At 41.9% G+C, this 23,415-nt stretch overlaps 1 protein-coding gene across 6 annotated transcripts in view; it reads right to left on the reverse strand.

Moving 5' to 3' along the window:
* Positions 1–23,415, reverse strand: part of LOC149208927 (uncharacterized) — a 331,042-nt gene that overhangs the window by 80,541 nt on the left and 227,086 nt on the right. The gene's annotated exons all lie outside the window — the stretch shown is intronic.

Below are 23,415 nucleotides of genomic sequence, written 5' to 3' on the forward strand. Positions count from 1 at the left end.
ACAAATTCCCTCCTTTGGACAGCCTTCCTCATCCAGAGAAGACCCTCCTTGCCCTTGGAAAAATTTAATTTCGTCAAGGACAAATATATTTTTAATGTGAAAACCCACATGTGCACAAAAGTTCAGGTCAGCCTAGAAATCAAATTGGGTCTCCTCCAATGCATATGAAATTTGAATACACATAATGTCACATCACTTTGGAGCATAACATCACAAGCATCTTCTTCTCTCTCTCCTTTGGATTGGTTTGTACAGGTCTGCAATTAAGAGGTTCGAGCTCACACATGTGAAGAGAAGGAAGGCTAATCTGATTTCTACATTGACATTTCTGCTTGGACAGTTTGACCAGGTCACTGACCAACTTTGACTTGGAATTTTGACTTGTTTTGACCTAATTTGGATCTGTTTTTGGAGGCTGCATTCTTTGGCACAAAGATTGAGATTTTCTGGGCAGTTTGACATATATTGACCACAGACCTTGACCGCAGGAAATCTGAAGTTTGACCGTGGACTTTCTCTCTCCTTTGACCGAATTCTTGCTGACTATTTTTGGTGGGTTTGACTGATCTTTGAAGGCCGAGTTTGATGCTGCCTTGACCGAGCTGATTGGAGAGGTTTGACCATTGACTTGAGGTCTGGTTAGGGCATCTTTGACTGCTGTTGAATTTGACAGAATTGCAGAATTGGCTTGTTGACCAGATTTGACTTTTGGGCTCATCTTGGATTGGATATTGGTTTGTCTATCGGGATATCAAAGTTGTTGACCTTTGACTTTTGTAGATGAATTGGTTTTTCCCCTTGTGGGGTTTTTCCCTAGTCTTTGACCAAATCTTGTGTCTCGTCATTGATCTTGATTGTCTTTTGTTGCATCTTGGATATATTGTTCTATCTACAATTGCTCTTTGTTACTAGAAGACTATTTTTGTTTAAAAGTGATTTCTATCAGAAGAAAGAATTGGGCTAGGTGATTGTGATAGCATAGAACAGTATCAGAGCTAAGGTGAAGACAAGCCCAAGGAGACAAGAGACTAAAGCAATCATCTTTGGAAGAAGTTGAAGGAGCCTATTTGACTTAGCCAAGATGTCTACCTCTTACTTCAAGGATTTTGAGAAGTTGGGTGACTCATCAAATTTTGTTGCTTGGAAGATCAGGTTGGAAGTGATATTGGATGAAAATGATGTCTTGGAATATGTGGAAGGAATAGTTCCTAAGCCCTCGGAAAATGCTCCTGCTGCTGCCAAGTCCAAGTATAAGAAATGTGAGATCAAAGCCAAGAAAATTGTTATTTATTCCTTGAAAGATCATTTGCTTACTTATGTTGGAAAATTGTGTTGAATTTTCTAAGTCTATCCGTTAGAAAATTAATCTGTATTCTGCTGGTTTATTTCTTCTACTTGTAAATTCTGAACAAGTTATTTAAAACATTTAAATACCGAAATAAACACAATACAGTCACAACATCTACAGATCATCAACTGAAAGAAAACAAGCACACAAGTGACACCGTTATTTTTGGACAAATGTCCCCGGAAAAACCCAATGCGGGAAAACCGGTGCAGCTATTCTGAGGGTTTATTATTATGCAGTATTTCCTTGAGTACAACTGGGTGCCTAACCGGCTCACCCAACAGAGAAAAATACACGGCAGCAATACCTCTATATTCAGAAACAAATATTCAGAAAACCTGTCCCACGAAACCCTCTCCAACGACTCTGAAGCTCAACGCTAGCCCTTCTGGCCTCTGCGTCAGTCTCCTACTGACCTACGTCAACCCCAAGACCCTCTGCGTCAACCCTCTGAGGCATTGTGCAGCCTCTGGGACACTCTGCGTCACTCCAGCAGCCTCTGTGTGGATGACGCAGTGCCTCTGGCCTCTACGTTGTCTCTAATGGGCTCTGCGTGGCCTGAACAGGTTGCTGCTCTCACTCTCCCTGCTTCTGCGTTGGGTTCTCAATACTGTCTCTGCCTCTCTGTCCAGTACTCACTGCTCCTCAATGTTGGTCACTGATTCACTTTTTCTTAGCAACCCTGCTCTAGCAAAATGAATGACTGATCACTCTAGTTTATCTTCCAACTGACCCTCAAGCCTCCTCTTATACTTTTCATGTTGGTCTTTCAATGGTCGAGATTAAATCTCTAATCAACGGCTAAGATTAGATTTGGCTTGATCCATGACTCTTGGAACCTTCTAACCCAGTTTTATATTAATACCCATTAATATTTTATTTTTTCCTAAGTTTAGACTTAGGAACTCCATTAAAAATATTAATTATTTAAATATCTCCCAAACTGGTTAGAATCTTCCCAAACCATTTTTGGGTCTTGGAGATCTCATGTGCTTTAGCCTCTCCACCAATTTTCATCGATAGAGCACATCCGATGCTACCCCAAATCAACACTCCCTATTAGCGAGGACTGTGCTCTAGTAATACTCCTCACTGAGCATCACTCTGATTATCCGGCACCGGTACCTGTGTTGATGCTAGGCCTCCCTGCCCAACATCCTCTGCACTGCTGCATCATCTACTGTTGCCCATGGCCCTGCCACTTCCACTGCTGCATCCATACGACAGCTCCCTCTGCATTTGTGCTGCTACTGGTCCATCCTCCCAACACTGCATCTGCACTGCATCCCCCTCTCATCATGCTGCATCGTGCTACTGCATACTGCTACTACACTGCAACTCAGTTACTGAGAAGTAAGTAACTGATCCACCCAACTTCTAACATCCCTATCAGGCTAGAAACGCTCCCGATGCTGAAGCTCCCTCTGCCGTTAACAAGTGTTCCCTCTACTGATCTCTGCGTTGCTGCAACAACTCCCTGCATCTCGCACCGTTGCACACCTCTCTATGCCATCCTGCACTGGTGGAACACTCTCCGTGCCTCTCGCACTATTGCAGCCTACTAGCCTCGCACTGCCTGGGAACTCCTGCACTGTATCACTCTCTGTCGCTTCATCTGCATTCGTCTCTACCCACATCCACTAGTCCTGCTGTTAGGTCCCTACACTACTAGTGTAACCCCTTATTGTTTTTAGTACAACCCCTTATTATATTATTGTACCCATGTAGTCCCCATATTGTTATTAGTGTGCCCCATAGAAACCCACTCTTGTTATTGTTGTGCTTTTATGTTATTACTGTTATGTCGGCTTGATTATATTGTGACCCCTTAGACTCCTATATATAGAAGGGAGGTTTGGTCATTTATATCATCCAAGAATTGTTCATTTGTGTAATGTAAAGGAGGTTGTCCCATCGAAGAGGCTTATTTCTAGGGCGTTCATCTATCTTTTCTATCTTTTTGAGAGTTGGTTTCATAACATTTGGTATCAGAGGTTTGGATTCTAGGGTTTCTCTTCTCCAAATAGGTCATTGTCGCATTTTCGCTATAACTGTTTTTCTGCGACATTTCAGAAGCTAAAAGAAAAACCCATTTGAGAAGAAATTGCACTGAACCTCGGGTCTGAATTTCAGATCTTGTCTCGCTATATTTTCGGAGATATGATATGAGTAAGTTAGGGTTTTTGAAAGCTCCAAAATTTCATCTAAAACAGGTCATTGTGGAATTTTCGCTACGAATTGTTAGAAGCTAAAAAAAACCCATTTGAGAAGAAATCGGTCTGAACCTTGGGTCCTAATTTCAGATCTTATCTCGCTATATTTTCAGATATATGATCTGACGCAGTTAGGGTTTTTGCACTCCCGAAATACATCTTAAACAAGTGACCTTGGGAAAATTGTCATGACTTGCTCTATGAGCATCGAATTGAAATTTCGTAAGAAGTTACAGAAAGAGGACGGACTGTAGTTTTCTTCATATATTTTTCAGATCCGAAAGTCAAAACAGTCACACGTGGCACTTCATACAAGTTCGCTATTCTTAAAAGGTATATAATCAGGTCATCTTGGGAGATTGTGCATAACTCTTTCTTGAAGAATCCAATTTCGATCAGACTGATGGCATTGGAAAGAGGACGTAGAGGGCTACTGCAGGTCGTGATTTCAGAACTGGAAGATCCCAAATTACAGAGTTACATTCGTTTCAAGATCGAGCTCCTAGAATCAAGAAAAGGCAATATGAGGAAGTTTGATGGCAAGGATCTGGTAAATTGAATACTACAGATGGAGCAATATTTTGATCTACATGAGGTGCAACTGTTATGAAAGGTACGTATTGCATCTTCATATTTAGAACTGGATCAATTTTTATGGTATCAAAGGCTTTGTTCTCGTAAACCACTTGTTACATGGTCAATTTTCATGGAGGAAATGATAGCACATTATGATGATACAAAGAGAAACACCTTCTTTAGCCAGTTGATAAATCTCAAACAAAAGTGTTCAATGGTAGAGCACATTGAGGACTTCCAAAAATTGAATATAAGGTTAAATGATATTCCAGAGAAGCAAAGGATTGATGTTTTCATAGGGACTTTAAAGGATAACATTCAACATGAGGTTCGTCTTTGGGAACCTGATTCATTGGAGAAGGCATTCAGGTGGGCAAGAAAAATTGAAAGCGAAATTATGGAAACAAGGAATCCCACGACTCACGACTATAATTATGGAAGTGTTTTTTCTCCTAGCCTTCCACAAACTACAAGGTTTACACCACAACAATTGGAAGAAAAAGAGAAAAAGGGCTTCGTTACAATTGTGATAGCAAATACACTAAAGGTCAAAAGTGTGCTGAGAAGAAATTATTTTACATAGATTATGAAGAGGAAGAAAAAAAGGATAAAGAAACATCAAAAGAAGAGGATATACACCAGAAACCAACCCCAGAGAAAGAAGACATGAATCCGACCATATCTTGTAAAGCATTAGAAAGAATTACCACTCCTCAAACTCTCAAGATAGAAGGACATATCAAGAAGAAAAAGGTTCAAGAAGTGAAAGATCACATCGAGAAAGAAGAAATAAATACAACCATATCTTCTAATGCATTGGCCGGAATTACCACTCCTCAAACTATCAAGATAGAAGGACATATCAAGAAGAAAAATGTTCAAGAAGTGAAAGATCACAACGAGCATCAAAAAATGAATCCAACCATATCTTGTAAAGCATTGGAAGAAATTACCACTCCTCAAACTCTCAAGATAGAAGGACATATCAAGAAGAAAAAGATTCAAGCAGTGAAAGAACACATCGAGCATCAACAACAAGTTCTCCAACTTTTAAAGGATAATGCCACTTTGGTGCAAAATCGAATGAAACAACATGCAGATCAACATCACAGTGAAAGAAGTTTTGATGTAGGCGACTGGGTATTTTTACAGCTACATCTCAAGCAAGCTATTTATGAGAAGGAAATGTTGGCAATACTACACGCACTTAAGAAATGGCGACCTTACCTAATGGGAAGACACTTCAAGATAAAAATGGATCATGATAGTCTTAAATACTTTTTAAAACAAAAATTATCTTTAGAAGAACAGAAAAAATGGGTCACAAATATGTTGGGTTATGACTTTGAAATCATCTACAAAAAAGGGAAGAAAAATGTTGTTGCAGATGCACTGTCAAGAAAGGATGAGGATGTCGAAGCATTGTTTTGTGCTATTTCTATTATCCAACCAGATTGGATAAACGAACCAAGGGATGAATGGAAGAAGGACGAAGAAGTGTGGCCACTCATTCAAAAGTTGCAGAAGATCCCAGTTCAAAAAATATTGCCAGAACTTGACGAGGAAGGAAAAATCATATTAGAACCTGTAGCAGTCATAGAAACAAGAACCCGACAACTACGAAATCGATCAATTTCAAAGTATCTCATCAAGTGGAAGAACTTACCGGCTGAAGATTCCACATGGGAGGACAAGAATTTTATACATAAGCATCAAGAACTACTCAAGTGTTGAGGACAACACTTTTTGAAGGAGAGGGGCATGTTAGGTCCCTACACTACTAGTGTAACCCCTTATTGTTATTAGTACAACCCCCTTATTATATTGTTGTGCCCATGTAGTCCCCATATTGTTATTAGTGTGCCCCATAGAAACCCACTCTTGTTATTGTTGTGCCTTTATGTTATCACTGTTATGTCGGCTTGATTATATTGTGACCCCTTAGACTCCTATATATAGAAGGGAGGTTTAGTCATTTGTATCATCCAAGAATTATTCATTTGTGTATTGTAAAAGAGGTTGCCCCCTCGAAGAAGCTTATTTCTAAGGCGTTCATCTATCTTTTCTATCTTTTTGTGAGTTGGTTTCATAACACCTGCTACTCCTCTTCAGGGCTCCCATAGCGAGGTATAATCCAAGAGGTTGGGTACCTCAAGGATCTTGCCCCTCATCGTCTATAGTTGTAAAGTTTTGTAGATGTTCTATGCTAAGAGCAAGTTCACTTTTCTCACAGCAATCATACAAGTAGTTAAGCAAAATGCAGATAGAACATATAAGCAGATCTTACAGAAGACAAATCAGAAACAAGAAAAATGTGTGTGTTCGTTTCGGCGGTCAACAGGATGCTTCAACCAGCAAAGTCTCCTATGGTCAGCCAGCCCAGATGTGTCACAAGATCCCTCCAACTAGTAGATGAGTCAACCCAAGTCAATTCTACAAAAAGTCAACGCTGTCCTAAAAAGTCAACGCAGGGGCAAAACGGTCAACCCTTTGACCTCGATTTTTGTGCCAAATAGTACGGCCTTCAAAAATCGAACTTTCCACCAATTTTCAGCTTGATTGGACCAAGCGTTGACCAGAGTCAACGCTGGTCAAACTTTCTGCGAAACCCTAGCAGCAGAAAATCCGTACGGTCTGTCCTCTTCGTCCTTCCCACGTGTGGCTGAAATTCGTCCTCCAGGTAGCGTACTCTCTAAGATGAGAGAGGAAGATGTGAGTTGAGTTGTGATGATATTCTCTCCAACTTTTCCTGTATATATATCCATCAATGAGGGTGTGTGACACATCTGTTGGGCATGTGAGCCTACATTACAAAACTGGCTGACCTTGCACATATAATTTATTAAGAATAATAAATTCACAATATAAGTTCTGCTCATCGGATTAAGACTATTTTTATATGGATTTCACACCTCTCAGAAAGAGGAATCCAACAAAAATATTAGCCTCTTAATCTGAGCATCAGAACATGGAGTTTGGACCTAGTTGTCCAAATTTAACACTCCCTCTCAACTAGGGAGAACTCCATTTATTAGTGCAATCAACATCGTGAGTCATCCCGCCGAAACTTGCTTTGCTGGCTTCTTTATTTCAGAACAGAGGTGGGTCAGTCACAAAGACATCATTCCCCGACTGACATAATCAGTCCAGAGGTCCCAGACCTCACAAATCTTGATCCCAGATCAAGAGGTTGGACCATGCCATCCTAGATAGAGAGTACAGCAATCTCTGATGCGTCCATCAGTCTTTGCTAATAGTCTCTAGCTTTTCCACACCTCATTGGCCAAATGAGAGGTACTTCCCATGAGCCCTGAACTCAATGGGTAGGATGCATACGGGGCACAGATTAAATGAGTGGCGAACCAGCTCAATAATCACAAGGGTGGGGCAGAAGCATTATGAGTGCTTATAGCTTCGAGAAGCTATCCCCAAAGCCCCCCAGAGCTCCCAGAGCTCATCGTCCAACAGGACCCATATCATAGGGTCTTTCCACGACACCAAGACTCTCACGGAAGGTTAGGAACTTGACCTTCCCCAGGGGCTTAGTGAGAATATCCACGACCTGCTCATCAGTTCCTATATGATCGAGCCTTACGGCGCCTCGCTGTACCATATCCCGGATAAAGTGGTACCTGATATCAATATGCTTGGATCGGTCGTGGAACACAGGATTCTCAGTCATACGAATCCCACTCTGATTATCACAGAGTATTACAGTGGTATCTAGCACATGTTGGAACAGCTCACTAAAGAGCTTCCTCAACCAAACTGCTTCATAACAGGCCATACTAGCAGCAATGTATTCGGCCTCCGTGGTGCTCAAAGCCACCGACTTCTGCTTCCTGCTCATCCATGAGATCGAAGCAGAACCAAGATTGAAACAGCATCCAGATGTGCTCTTACGATCCACCACACTGCCAGCCCAATCGGCATCAGTATATCCCGGAGTATCACACTCCCGGCAGTGTATCTCAGCCCATGGTTTATCGTGCCCTGAAGATATCTCAAAAGATTCTTGGCACCAACCCAGTGAAAATGATGAGGGTCAACCATCTGTTGGCTCAAAATATTCACTGCAAAACATATGTCCGGACGGGTGTTCACTAAGAACATCAAAGCTCCTATGAGTTGACGATACTCAGTAGGATTGGCCAAGATAGGCCCTGCAGTGCTGCCACTCAACTTCTTAAAGTTGAGTTCCATTGGTGTCGACACGGACTTACAGTCCACCATCCCAAATCTTTCCAGAAGCTTCACAATATACTTTCCTTGAGAAAGGTAAATCTCTCCAGGTCTCTGCCAGACCTCTAGGCCTAGGAAATAATGCATCAGTCCTAGGTCTTTCATCTCGAACTCAGCAGCAAGCTCCCTCTTACATTGATGAATGAGAGGGTCACCACCTGTCAGGAAGAGGTCGTCCACATACAGCACTAGAATGAGAGGCTTTCCTTCCACAACCTTAAAGTAAAGGTTTGGATCAGCATTGCTTCGAGTGAAGCCCAGCTTCATCAAGTAACTATCCATCCTCTCATACCAAGCTCTGGGTGCTTGCTTTAACCCATAGAGGGCTTTCTTCAACCTGCAGACATAAGTGTCTCGATCTTGAACTTCAAATCCCAGAGGTTGTTCTACATACACCTCTTCCTTTATTGCACCATGCAGAAAAAGCGGTCTTGACATCCATCTGATGAAGACTCCATCCTTGCGTAGTAGCAAGGGTTATGATGGATCGGATGGTGGTATATCGAGCCACAGGTGCAAATATATCGTCATAGTCAATTCTCAATCATCATGGATCTGCACCTCAATGACTGTAATGTTGCTCTCATTATACAGCATCACATTGCTACCCCAAATCAACAAGAATGACAGATCTGGTCTTTTCATTGTAATATACTCCTAGTGGAGATTCATATCTTCTTTGCTGTCTATGCATCATCACGCTGCATGCTACCCATGCTGCCTTTGCATCATCACGTTGCAACACTACAACACAGTCAGATCTGCACTAATTGAGGCTTACGATCACCTAATCAAGCCTCCAAATTTGCTCCCACAGGTTGCCCAACCATCTGATCCAAAACTGATCAAATTCCTTGACCCAACACAAGGCATAAATTGTTGTTCCAATCTGTTTTCGCTGCTGCTCCTAATTGTGACTGGTTAGGGCATCCATATGCTGCAACAGCCCTTAACCAAGTCACCAAACAGCCTTCTAAAACTACGTGCTACCCTTGTATAAGTCCTCTGCATCCACGCTGTTGATTAGGGCTCAATCTAGCCCCAAAACAGTCCCACGCAATGCCTTTTCAGTGGGGTAAGGGCCTGCGGCCTACCACAGGTGGCTTCCTGTACCCACGGCCTGCTGAAACAGAGTTTCCAGCCCGCACATAATATTCAAATCAACCCAGAATTTTTGTCTCCTTTATTGAGGCCTTTCTGCTGGTTAATTTTCACTCCAAAACAGTCATAAGAGTGACCTAAACGTCCCCTCTTCCTTCACTGGAAATGCCCTTACCTGCACCCAATAAAACAGAGATATAGGGGCCAATACACTGCAGATTTAGGGCTCCTATTCTTAGCGTGTAAGGGCCTCTTGGGACAGCGTATGAGGGCTCTTTAGAACTGCGGATTCTCCTCTAGATCTCTTTGTCCACAAAACCCAAACACGTGGAGAGAGTGCAGTGGTAGTCTCCCTCTTAATGCCAGCTTCTCTGCAGAAGTCTTTGAACTCATATGACTCATATTCAGTGCCATTGTCAGTCCTCAAAATCTTGATCTTCTTTCCGGTCATATTTTCCACCAAGGCTTTGAAGGTATGGAACCACATGAAAGCCTCATCCTTCTTTTTCAAGAAGTATATCCAAGTTTTGCGAGAGAAGTCATCAGTAAATGTCATATAGTAAGAACATCCCTCCAGGGATGTTACAGGCAACATACCAGAAAGATCAGAATGGACCAGTTGCAATATCTCAGATGTCTTTGTGACACTTGAGGGGAAAGGTCCCCTTGTATGTTTTCCTTCAACCCTTACATACACCTTTATGATTATTTCCAAAATCAGGCAGCCCTTCATGTTCATGATCTTATAATGCTGCCTATGCATCATCATCATGCTGTCCTATATATCATTGTCACATCACAGCCATATAAATCACTGTCATACAAGAATCACTTCCATACATCAAGAAACATTGTCCAAATATCACTAAAGTCGCTGCCCAAACATTATTGTCATAGGAACAAATATCTCTTCCATATATCATCTCCATTTGTCAAGAGAACAATATCACTGCTATGCATAACTGTTATAAGAGTAAGTGACACTACAATGAGTGCAGAAGATCACTGTCAAAAACTCTGTCATATTGTCATATTTCACTGTCATACGTACAGAAGATGGGGTCTGATAATAAGCCCACTTGACTACCCTTAAGCTCTTCCATATATCCATTTTTAAGATTCCAAATCATCTACCTTCTAACAGCCCTTGTTGTCCTTCTCAAGGGACTATACTTGGAGCTTTACCAAGCATCTTCTTACAGCCCATTATACCAGAATTGCAAACTGTCTAATCTGGACCATAGTATCTGGCAAATTCATCATTATAAAAGACAAGCACATACCTGTGATAGACGTCATATTTCTGTCCACAACTACATTTTGACCAATGCACAGGACCCTGAAATTTCGGCCCTGGTTAGGGCTTTCTGTGGCTTCTACGACAGCCCACTATACAGCCTTCAAACCTCTTTAATTCCTACGTTGATGGTCAAGGGTACTGCGGCCTTCTTCCTGCTCCTTGCTGGGCCTCTCGGCCCTCTCAAAACAGAGTTTTGTCCCATTGTAAAACTCAAAATCACTCAACGGCCTGTGCATAGAGAATAATCCTTGCATTTATGCTCAGAACTCCTCTTTACAAGCTCAGCTAGCCTCCTTCCTTACTTGGCCAATCAGATCATAAACAAAAGACACAGAAATACTCCTCTTCGCACTTTGGCCAGAGCCTTAAGCCTGCAGATACCTCTTCATCACTACGACTTGACTCTTCATGACTGCAGCCTCATGTCCTTATGACTGCGGCTTCCTTTACTGCCTAAACATATCCTCTACAGCTGCGCTGTATATCTTTCCGTTACAACGTATATCATTGATAGCGTATATAATCCTCTATGTACAGCGACACAAAGGCATCCATTGACTTCGATTAGGGCATGATTATTTCGATGATGATTGCTATAGATAGAGTTTGTCTTCACCTCAGCTCTGATACCATGTAAAGTTTTGTAGATGTTCTATGCTAAGAGCAATTTCACTTTTCTCACAGCAATCATACAAGTAGTTAAGCAAAATGCAGATAGAACATATAAGCAGATCTTACAGAAGACAAATCAGAAACAAGAAAAATGTGTGTTCGTTTCAGCGGTCAACAGGATGCTTCAACCAGCAAAGTCTCCTATGGTCAGCCAGCCCAGATGTGTCACAAGATCCCTCCAACTAGTAGATGAGTCAACCCAAGTCAATTCTACAAAAAGTCAACGCTGTCCTGAAAAGTCAACGCAGGGGCAAAACGGTCAACCCTTTGACCTCGATTTTTGTGCCAGATAGTACGGCCTTCAAAAATCGAACTTTCCACCAATTTTCAGCTTGATTGGACCAAGCGTTGACCAGAGTCAACGCTGGTCAAACTTTCTGCGAAACCCTAGCAGCAGAAAATCCGTACGGTCTGTCCTCTTCGTCCTTCCCACGTGTGGCTGAAATTCGTCCTCCAGGTAGCGTACTCTCTAAGATGAGAGAGAAAGATGTGAGTTGAGTTGTGATGATATTCTCTCCAACTTTTCCTGTATATATATCCATCAATGAGGGTGTGTGACACATCTGTTGGGCATGTGAGCCTACATTACAAAACTGGCTGACCTTGCACATATAATTTATTAAGAATAATAAATTCACAATATAAGTTCTGCTCATCGGATTAAGACTATTTTTATATGGATTTTACACCTCTCAGAAAGAGGAATCCAACAAAAATATTAGCCTCTTAATCTGAGCATCAGAACATGGAGTTTGGACCTAGTTGTCCAAATTTAACACTAGTCCTCCTGACTACAGCTCGATGTCTCCCCACTTCTTCTCTAGTGGCACATGAGCACTCATGGCACAATCGTCATCCTCCTCGACTTCCTTCTCCACCTTTGTTGGCGCTGCCCTCGAGTCAGAAACCTCTCCCTTACTCTTCTTTCTCGGACATTGGTTCGCATAGTGACCCAGTTCCCCACAATGGAAGCACTTGCCCTTGGAGAGGTCCTTCGTCTTCCTCTTCTCCTGCTTTCCCGCAGATGCTAGAGTCGCATCCTCTTCCTCTTCCTTCGTGATCCTAATCCCTTTGCTGCTACTCCCCGTCTTGGTCAGCGGTCTGATCGCTTCTTGATGAAGAGCCGCCCACAATTCTTCCCAATCTGGAAGACTCGCCCTGCCCAGTATGCTCTGGACAAATGTCTCCCACTCCTCGGAGACTGCGTTAAGTGCGGTCCTCACCATCAACTCTTGATTCAGTGTGGCACCTATGGAAGTCAGTTGGTCACGGATCTCCTTCAATCAACCGAGGAAGACATCTATCTGCTCTCCCTTCTGCATCTCGTATGACCTTAGCTGATTCTCCAGGAGCATCTTCCTCTGCATAGAGATATGTTGGTACAATGTCTTCAAAGTGTCCCACATCTCCTTTGTCATTTCATTCTCGGCAATATGTGGGACCACATGATCCTTGACCCCATCAAGGATGATGCACTTTGACTTAGCCTTTGCCTCCTCGTACATTTCATTAGCTACTGGGTCAAATGGGATAGCCATTACTCTCAAAGCGAAGCCCTTGATACGATGTTTGTCTAGAATAAGATCCTAGCCTTCCAGACCAAAAAGTTGGATGCTCTGTCCAGCCTGTCCTAATCTCTCAACCCATTCATGGCCACCTCTCTTCTCTTCTCTGTCGACTCCTCCGAGTCTCACTACTTCCCGCCTGGAAGTTCTCGGTTCGACTCCTGCTGAGTCTCTCTACTTCCCGTCTGGAAGTTCTCAGTTCGACTACTCCGAGTCTCTCTACTTCCCATTTGGAAGTTCTCTTTTGGACTCCCTCTGAGTCTCGATTTCCCTCCTGGAAATCCTTCTGCCAACCATCAAGTTGCCCCTCTTCAATCGTCAAGTTGGCTAGAAATCTGCCTCGGCAACAACTTTCTCTACCTTGGTCTTGCCCTGCTAGGTATTGTTCTAACCACAGTACCCCACCAACTTCGCTCCCGCAAACTACCCACAACTTCCTTCGCCCCAGCAACTGAAGGACTGAACCTCTAGGCTCTGCACAATCCCGGCTATAGCAAAAATAGCTCCCTCAGCCACTGTGTCAACCCTCCAGATCTCTGCATAGCTCTGCGTGAGACTCTCTCTGCCCTCCTCAGCCTCTGCACTGGCCTCTCTCTGGCCCAGACTGATGACGCAATCCCTCTGCGTCAACACTTCCTCTGTTGCTTCTGCAAGGATCAGTTACTATCACTCGAGACAGCTTATTCTGCTGCAAATGCTCTGCTTAGCTGATGCCTTCAGCGTTCCTGTGATCTGCAACCACGCTCTGATACCATGTTGAATTTTCTAAGTCTATCCGTTAGAAAATTAATCTGTATTTTGTTGGTTTATTTCTTCTACTTGTAAATTCTGAACAAGTTATTTAAAACATTTAAATACCGAAATAAACACAATACAGTCACAACATCTACAGATCATCAACTGAAAGAAAACAAGCACAAAATTGACAACGTTATTTTTGGACAGATGTCCCCGGAAAAACCCAATTCGGGAAAACCAGTGCAGCTATTCTAAGGTTTTATTATTATGCAGTATTTCCTTGAGTACAACTGGTTACCTAACCGGCTCACCCGAGAGAGAAAAATACACGGCAGCAATACCTCTATATTCGGAAACAGGTATTCAGAAAACCTGTCCCACGAAACCCTCTTTGGCGACTCTAAAGCTCAGCGCTGGCCCTTTTGGCCTCTGCGTCAGCCTCCTACTGACCTGCATCAACCCCAAGACACTCTGCATCAGCCCTCTGAGGCACTGCACAGCCTTTGGGACCCTCTGCATCACTCTAGCAACCTCTATGTGGATGACGCAGTCCCTCTGGCCTCTGTGTTGTCTCTGCTGGGCTCTATGTGGCCTGAACTGGTTGCTGCTCTCGCTCTCCCTGCTTCTGTGCTAGTCTCTCAATACTATCTTTGCCTCTCTGTCCAATACTCACTGCCCCTCACTGCTAATCATTGATTCACTTTTGCTTAGCAACCCCACTCTAGCAAAATGAATGACTGATCACTCTGGTGTATCTTCCAACTGACCCTAAAGCCTCCTCTTATACTTTTCCTGTTGGTCTTTCAACGGCCTAGATTAAATCTCTAATCAGAGGCTAAGATTAGATTTAGCTTGATCCATGACTTTTGAAACCTTCTAACCCAGCTTTATATTAATACCCATTAATATTTTATTTTTCCTAAGTTTAGACTTAGGAACTCCATTAAAAATATTAGTTATCTTAATATCTCCCAAACATGTGATAATCTGCCCAAACCATTTCTGGGTCTTGGATATCTCATGTGCTTTAGCCTCTCCACCAATTTTCATGGCTAGAGCACATCCGATGCTACCCCAAATCAACAAATTGAAGAATTCTAATGACATCTGTGATAAGTTGGTTTGAATGTATGAGGTCAACAATTTGAATCACATCCTTTCCTTGAAGAATCAACTCAAGGACATGATATGTCATGAGGATATCCCAACTAAGGGATCAATTGCAAACTGTTGGTGAGCCTATTTCTAATAGAGAGCTGGTGTTGGTCACTCTCCAAGGTCTTCCTCCTATTTTGGAAACCTTCATTACTATTATAAGCAACAATGACAAGTTCCTGACATTTGATGAACTCGTTCGCAAGTGCACTCAAGAAGAAACCAGGATGATCTCTAAAGGGAGTATTCAAAAACATGAAGAAGGAGAGCCCTCTGCATTTGTTGCTCGTGACAAGAAAAGCAAAGGTAGAGGGAGACCATCTAATCCAAGAAAGTCTTCTCCTGAATCCAAGGACCCCAAAAGAAGGTATAGAAAAGACAAGCCTCAAATTGAATGCTTCAACTGCCACAAGCATGGTCACTATCCCTGAGAATGCCTAGAAAAGAGAGATGCTCCAAGGTCCAACCGTGGCTTCAACAACAACAGGTTTAATGATAGAAGAAGAGGCGATGATAGAAGGAGAGATGATAAAAGAAGAAGAGATGCTCTTGATGATCGTGAAGAAGGCTATCGTCTGCAAAAAAGATCAAGGACCTGAAGGTATGAAAATAAAGTTGTTACCACTCAATCTGAATATATACTTATTTCTGCTCTTTCTAGTTTCTCTCCTCCAGATTCTTGTGATAGTTGACTGGTATATAGTGGGGATTCTAGACATTTCTTTGGGTACAAGGAAATCCTCTCAAATCTAGTTGAGAGGGAGACCAATCTAAATATCATCCTTGGGGACTACTCTACTCATCCATTCTTCTTCATGATGTGATGTATGTTCTGGGACCAAAGAAGAGCCTAGTATCTATTTCTGCCTTGGAAGACAAAGGGATGAGAGTTGCCTTCATAAGAGAAAAGGTCCTCACTTGACCTATGTAGTCTCGCATGAGGGATGCTTTAACCTTGGGATATAGAATTGAAGGACTCTATAGAGTTAGTGGAAGACCACTACGAGCTATGTGTTGAGAAATCAATGCAAGTAGACTTATGTCTTAGATTCCTCTTTTTTGATAATTACTTGTGAATTATGTTGCCTTCTTTTACTTCTTTGTTATATTATCTTTCATCAAGCAATTACCAAATTATGTGTGTATGAAGATTACAAAACAAGAGACACAAGATGTAGGCACTCTGCTAGGGAAAACCCAGTCAAAATTGTTAGTTTTTGTAGCAGCGGATGTGTTCTAGCCACGAAATTTGGTGGAGAGGCTAGAATACATGAAATCTCCAAAACCCAGAAATTCCGCCTAGAAGTGTCTCAATCAGATTATTAACCGATTTTTAAATATTTCTCAATTCTAAACTTAGGGAATATGGTTAATTAATCAGTATTAATTTAGGTAAGGTGAGAATCATCTAGAAACTCACACGGATCGACTCCAAGATGATCCTAGCCATTGATTATGTTTTAATCTTAGTCGTTGGTGCTCCAATAGTGGATTATAAGAGGAAGTCGATATGGTGATGGAGAATACACTAGTGCAGATACTCGGTTACCCAGGCAGTTTGATTTTCTCAGTAGCAGCAGCTCAACAAAGAAGATAGAGTCAGAGGGTGAGTAGCAGGTGGAAGAGGAGGGCAGCAGCATTTCGGGAGGAAAGATTTCCTATTCCAAGGAGAGGCAAAGGAAGGAAGGCCGAAATTTGCAGAGGGCCAACATAAGCTCTGCGCAAAGGGTGACACAGAGACTACGAAGGCAATTTGAGAGGCAGAAAATAGTTGTGGGGTGAGGGAAAATTCTCACGATATTTTTTCCAGTATTTTACTCAAATTAGATTGCCAGTTGAGCATCTAAATCATTGTACTCAGAATTGCTGGTGAAGATTAATAATAAAAACATCATCTGCTGCATCGGTTTTCCCAGGTTGAGTTTTTCTGGGGCCAATTGTCCAAAAATAACTGTGTCAAAATTCTTACGTGTGTGCTAGAATTTCTCAGTTTCCAGTGTTTTATTTTCCGCAGATTTTTATGGTGAAAATTGCAGTTGTGATTTTATTCATTGTTTGTCGTAGCAAATAAATTGTATAATTAAATTTTTAGTTAAAGAATAATTTCCAGTAGCTGCAATAGATAAAATTTCACATGGTATCAAAGCACAATTGATTAGCCGGAGAGCTCAAAAACAAAAATAAGGAATTTCGCTGCTCAGTGTGGGCAATAGGTCGAAATTCCCAAGGGGCAACGCAGTCTTTTTGCCAAGAGACCAAATTGCTTGAGGAAGACCAATTTTTCTAAGAAGGGCAAAAAATTTGATTCTTCTAGAGCAAGTGATTCTAGAGGCAGAGGGAGCAACTCAGATTTTCTTGTTGAGCATATCTCTAGCTGGACGTAGAATTTTTTGCAGCAGTTCGGTAGAGGAGAGACAACGTGAGGGTGGAAAAGAGGAATAGCACACTAAATCCTTCAGAATAACCATGGACAAAAGTAACATTCAGGAGACTTCAAATTTGTCTTCCAGATTGGAGGACGAATTTGCTTGCTTAGCAGGATCAACTTCACAGGGAGTCTGGTATATAGACAGTGGAGCATCAACTCACATGACGAGGGTTAGAGAATATTTCTCTAGCTACAAAGAAGAGCAGATGGACTTCCAGATTACTATGGGAAACAAAATGAAATGTACTCAAGTAGGGAGAGGTACCGCAGATTTTCAAAGGGAGTCAGGAGCAAGCACCAGGGCTACAAATGTATTGCATGTGCTAGGATTGGGTATGAACCTGATTTCAGTATCCCAATTACAGGATAAGGGTATGATGTTCACTTCGTAGTGAAGAAAGTGTATGTCAAACACCTGAGTTGGAAAAAGGTAAGACAAATTGGAGTTCGAAGTAACAGATTGTACTGGTTACAGATCGATTCTCCAATGGCACTAATAGGCAGTGATAGTAGCAGTGGGAAGGCGCTGAATGAGTTATGGCATAGGAGAATGGGAGATCTACACCATGGAGCACTCAAGATGCTCAGAGAAATGGTAACAAGGGTTCCAGAACATGGCATGGAACACAATGATGTGTGCAGAGGATGCGTACTTGGGAAGTATGTTAAGCCAACGTTTCCAAGAAGTGACAACAGAGTTGATGGTGTGTTAAGACTCATACATTATGATATTTGCGACCCCATGTCCACTAGAGCTCTTAGCAGTGCCGAATATTTCGTCACCTTTATTGTTGACCATTCCAGGAAAACCTAGATCTACTTCTTGAAGACCAACGATGAGGTTTTCGATCGTTTTAGAGAGTTTAAAGCTCTCGTGGAGAATGCCACAAGGAAGAAGATCAAGGTGCTTCGCTCGGATAATGGTGGAGAAAATATTGATAAGGACTTCACAAATTTCTATGCGAAGAAAGGCATCAAGAGAGAATGGACAGCTCCATATAATCCACAGCAGAATGTTGTAGCAGAGCGGAAAAACAGAACCAGTGTTGGCACTGCAAAGGCTATGTTATATGACCAGGATCTACCTAGATTTCTATAGGCAGAAGCATGTAACATGACAGTATATCCAAAACAAGACTCCTCATAGAGCATTGGGGAAGAAAAATCCAGAAGGAGTCTTCACAAGGAAGAAGCCAGAAGTTAGCCACTTCAGAATTTTTGGCAGCGTTGCTTATTGCCACGTGCCAGATGAAAAATGGACCAACTGGATCATACTACAGAGAAGGGGTTCTTCATTGGGTACAGCGAAACCTCAAAGGCATTCAAAATCTACATTCCTAGCAAAAGGAAGATTGTAGTAAGACGAGACATGAAATTCATGAGGGATCGAGCTTTCAGGAGATCTCATGAGATGCCTGCAGGTGATCAGAGTCAGTCAGTAGAAGTTCCTTTGGTCCAGCAACAGGGGCAACCAGTGGGACAAGTAGGAGCATAGTCACAAGGATTAAGTATTGTGACTAGTACCAGTATTTCCTCAGGTGCAGGAAATCCGGGGAGTTCTCAGCGGAACAGCAGAGACGAGATGAGGAGAAGCTGGCAGAACCTCGCAAGACTAGTGCGCGAGCTAGCTGAGAGGTTCGTCAGACACTGAGAGATGCAAAGGAGTTTATTGGAACTCCTAGGACGAGCAAAAGACAATGCAGATAGCCTGACAGGAACTAAGCATTGGTGGCTCATGTTGTAGAACCTTCCAGCTTTTGGGAGGCCGCACAGCATGAGGTGTGGATAAATGTCATGGTAGAAGAGTATAGCTCTATCATGACGAATGATGTTTGGTAGGTAGTGCCAAGGCCAGAAGACAGATCAGTTGTAGTTTCTAGGTGGATCTATAAGATCAAATATGCGACAGACGGCAATGTGGAAAAGTACAAGGCTAGGTTCGTGGCAAAGGGGTATGCACAATAAGAAGAGATAGACTATGAGGACACCTTCACCCAAGTTTCCAGATACATTTCTATCCGGTCAGTTATATCTCTAGCAGCTCAGATGGGATGGAAAATTCACCAGATGGACGTCAAGACAACCTTCTTGAACAGGGTGATAGAGAAAGAAGTGTACATATAATAGCCAAAGGGCTTTGAGACTCGTGAGAGGCACACTCATGTGTGTAGATTGAAGAAAGCTCTATACGACTCAAGTAGGCTCCTAGAGCATGTTATGGAAGGATTGACAGCTACTTGCAACAGATGGCATTCGTCAAGAGTGACAACCTTTACTATTTGATGGTAGAGGGTGAGCCACTCATTCTAGTTTTGTATGTGGATGATCTCTTTTTGACAGAATCATTAGGGCTCATAGAGGACTACAAGAGGAAACTGGCAGCAGAATTTGACATGAAGGATTTGGGGTTGATGCACTATTTCCTAAGATTTGAAGTGTGGCAGAAGGATGGGGAGATCTTCCTTACGCAAGGAAGATACGCTACAGATATTCTAAAGAGGTTCAAAATGCAGGATTGCAAACCCATGTCTACACCCATGATCACCAATAGGAAGAAGATAGATGCATCAGATGACAAGGATGTCGACCACACCTTGTATAGACAGCTTATTGGGTCTCTTATGTATTTGGTCAACACTAGGCCAGATATCTACTTCGTAGTCAATACCCTTAGTCAGTTCATTGTAGAGCCAAAGAGGGTACATTGGGCAGCAGCGAGGCATATTCTGAGGTATGTTCACGTCAGAGTCAAGTATGGGTTGAGATATACTTGAGGGGATGACGTCAAACTTTGTGGGTACACAGATGCAGATTGGGCAAGGAATTCAATGGACAGGAAAACTACCTTCGTGTACTACTTCAATGTTGGATCAGGGATGGTTTCTTGGTGTAGTAGGAAGAAGAAATCAATAGCACTAAGCTCTGCACAAGCAGAGTATATGGCAGCCAGCACAGCTACGTGAGAAGCTATATGGCTTTAGAAGGTGCTAGTAAGTTTGTTCAGGCAAACGATGGAAGCGACCAGTGTCTATTGTGATAATCAGAGTTGCATAAAGCTCTCTGAAAATCCAGCATTTCATGACAGGTCGAACCACATCGATATTCGGTGTGACTTCATCAGAGATTGTGTACAATGTGGAGCAATCTCGCTACAATATGTTCCCACAGAAGAGCAAGTTGCAGATATACTCACAAAAGCTCTAGGGAGAGCTAAGTTTGTCTATTTTAGAGAACAAATGGGCATGGTAAAGAACACGTTTCAATAGCAGGGACAAGCTATTTTGGATGTTTTTCAGTTGCAGATGTCACAGTTGCAGCAACAACAGATGAGAGGGAGTTTGTAGTGCAGATGTAGTGTTGGCAGCAATTCAACAAGGTCAGCAGCAGCACAGAGGCAACATATATCAAAGTTGCGCAGTGGTTGGTGGACAGAATTGCCAGACATCAACAGCGTGAGAGGAGATGATGCAGGCACAGGGTGTTGCTACAGGGTGTGCAGTAGCACTAGAACACATTCCTCGCTAAGAGGGAGTGTTAGTTTTTGTAGAATTAGATGTGTTCTAGCCACGAAATTTGGTGTAGAGGCTAGAATACATGATATCTCCAAAACCCAGAAATCGTTTCTGGAAATTCCGCCTAGAAGTGTCTCAATCAGATTATTAACCAATTTCTTAATATTTCCCAAGTCTAAACTTAGGGAATATGGTCAATTAATCAGTATTAATTGAGAGAATGTGAGAATCATCTAGAAACTCACACGGATCGACTCCAAGATGATCCTAGCCATCGATTATGTTTTAATCGTGTTCGTTGGTGCTCGAATAGTGGATTATAAGAGGAAGTCGATGTGGTGATGGAGAATACACCAGTGCAAATACTCAGTTTCCCATTTTGACTTCATTTTGACTTAAGTTTTTGGATCAATTTTGGAGGTCGAATTCAAAGGCAAGGAGAGCGAAATTTTTTGGGCACTTTGACCTGGGTTGGCCACAGATCTGAAGCTACCATTTGACCACAGGGTTGCGCTTGAAATTGACCAATTTCTGAGGCACATTTTGGGACTATTTTGACCATGTTTCACTGAGCTAAACATGATGAGTTTTCTACTACCAAGACCATTCTTTTGGAGGCACTTTGACTGTTGAATGTTGAATGTTGACTAGTTACGGCATCTTTCACTATTGTTGATTGTTGTTGACTTTGACCAAAAATTACAGACTTTGACTTTTGGGCACATCTCTCATTGGATATTGGTTAGTTGATTTGGATAGTCAAATTTGTTGACCTTTTGACTCATTATTGATGAACTGGAACAATGTACCTCTCTGTTGAACATTTGATGACAATCTAATAGAAGAAGAATTTTGAAAGGGTTTTTCCCCTTGTGGGGTTTTTCCATGGTTTTTGACCAAATCTTGTGTCTCTCTTGTTTCATGTTCTTAGTTGTCTTCTATTGCATTTGAATTATTGTTCTATCGACAATTTCTTATTGTCATTGGAAGATTGAATTTATTGAAAAGTGATTGCTAATTGAAGAAGAATTGGAATAAGTGACTGTGTTAAGCATAGAACGCTGAAAAATTAAGATGGTACCAGAGTTGAGGTGAAGACAAGCCCAAGGAGACAAGAGACAAGAAATCATCTTCGGAAGAAGCTGAAGGAGCCTAGTTGACTTGGTCAAGATGTCTACCTCATACTTCAAGGATTTAGAGAAGTTGAACGACTCATCTAATTTTCTTTGGAAGATCAAGATGGAAGTGACTTTGGATGAAAATGTTGTCTTGGAATATGTGGAAGGAAACTTACTTGAGCCTCCGAAAAATGCTTTTGATGCTGTCAAGGCCAAGTAAAAGAAAGGTGAGATCAAAGCAAATAAAATAATTATCGATTCATTGAAAAATCATTTCCTTACTTATATTGCAAAGTTGAAGAAGTCCAAGGATATTTATGATAAGTTGGTTGGAATGTATGAGGTCAACAACTTGAATCACATTCTTTCCTTGAAAAATCAATTCAAGGACATCAAAATGAACAAGGGGGAGATTGTCCAATCATATTTTATGAGGATATCCCAACTAAGGGATCAATTGCAGACTGTTGGAGAACCTATGTCTGATAGAGAGTTAGTACTCGTTGCACTTCAAGGCCTTCTTCCTATTTGGGAGACATTCATTACTACTATAAGCAACAATGACAAGTTCCCAACATTTGATGAGCTCATTGGCAAATGCACTCAAGAAGAAACTAGGATGATATCTAGAGGAAGGATTCAAAAGCATGAAGAAGGAGAGCCCTTCGCATTTACTGCACAGGACAAGAAGAGGAAAGGAAGAGGAAAAGCATCTAGTTCAAGAAAGCCTGCCCCTGAACCAAAGGACTCCAATAGAAGAGGAAGGAGAATTGAATGCTTCAATTGCCATGGGCATGGTCACTATGCTCGAGATTGTCCGGAAAAGAGAGATGCTCCAAGGTCCAACTACAACAACAAGCGTGGCTTCAACAACAATAGGTTTAATGATAGAAGAAGAAGAGATACTCCTGATGATCGTGAAGAAGGCCAACGTCCTCAAAAGAGATCAAGGAAATCAAGGTACAAAAATAATGCAACTACTACTCAGTCTAAATATATTCTTATTTCTGCTCTTTCTAGTTCCTCTCCTCCAGATTCGTGTGATAGTTGGTTGATGGATAGTGGGCCCTGTTGCACCTGATTTGTCAAAGTTCCAAGGAAGCGGAAGTGCCAAATTTTTTCAACAAGATCAAATCGTTTGTCAGCAGTCTATATGTCATTGTAAACCCATTCTGCAAGTTATCTAATATAAATGATCCTAGTAAGACCTTAAATATATGTAACAACCTAAGTAAGACTATGATTTTGATGACGAATTTCATCCTAGGAGGTCTTTTAACCTCATTGATTACCTGTTTTCTAAACACGGCTAGTCAGAAGAGTTTTTTCTCTCCATCTTAAACCCCAAAGCTAGGGTGAAATTTATTGTCGAAATCTTAGGTGATTCCTAGTGTTTTTAGTCGAGTCTGATGTAAAATTGATTTGGGAATAATTTAAGCTAATTGGC

Source organism: Pinus tabuliformis, chromosome 1_2, assembly GCF_031772625.1.
Source record: "Pinus tabuliformis cultivar Carrire ecotype Pingquan chromosome 1_2, CPIR1, whole genome shotgun sequence".
NCBI lineage: Eukaryota > Viridiplantae > Streptophyta > Pinopsida > Pinales > Pinaceae > Pinus > Pinus tabuliformis.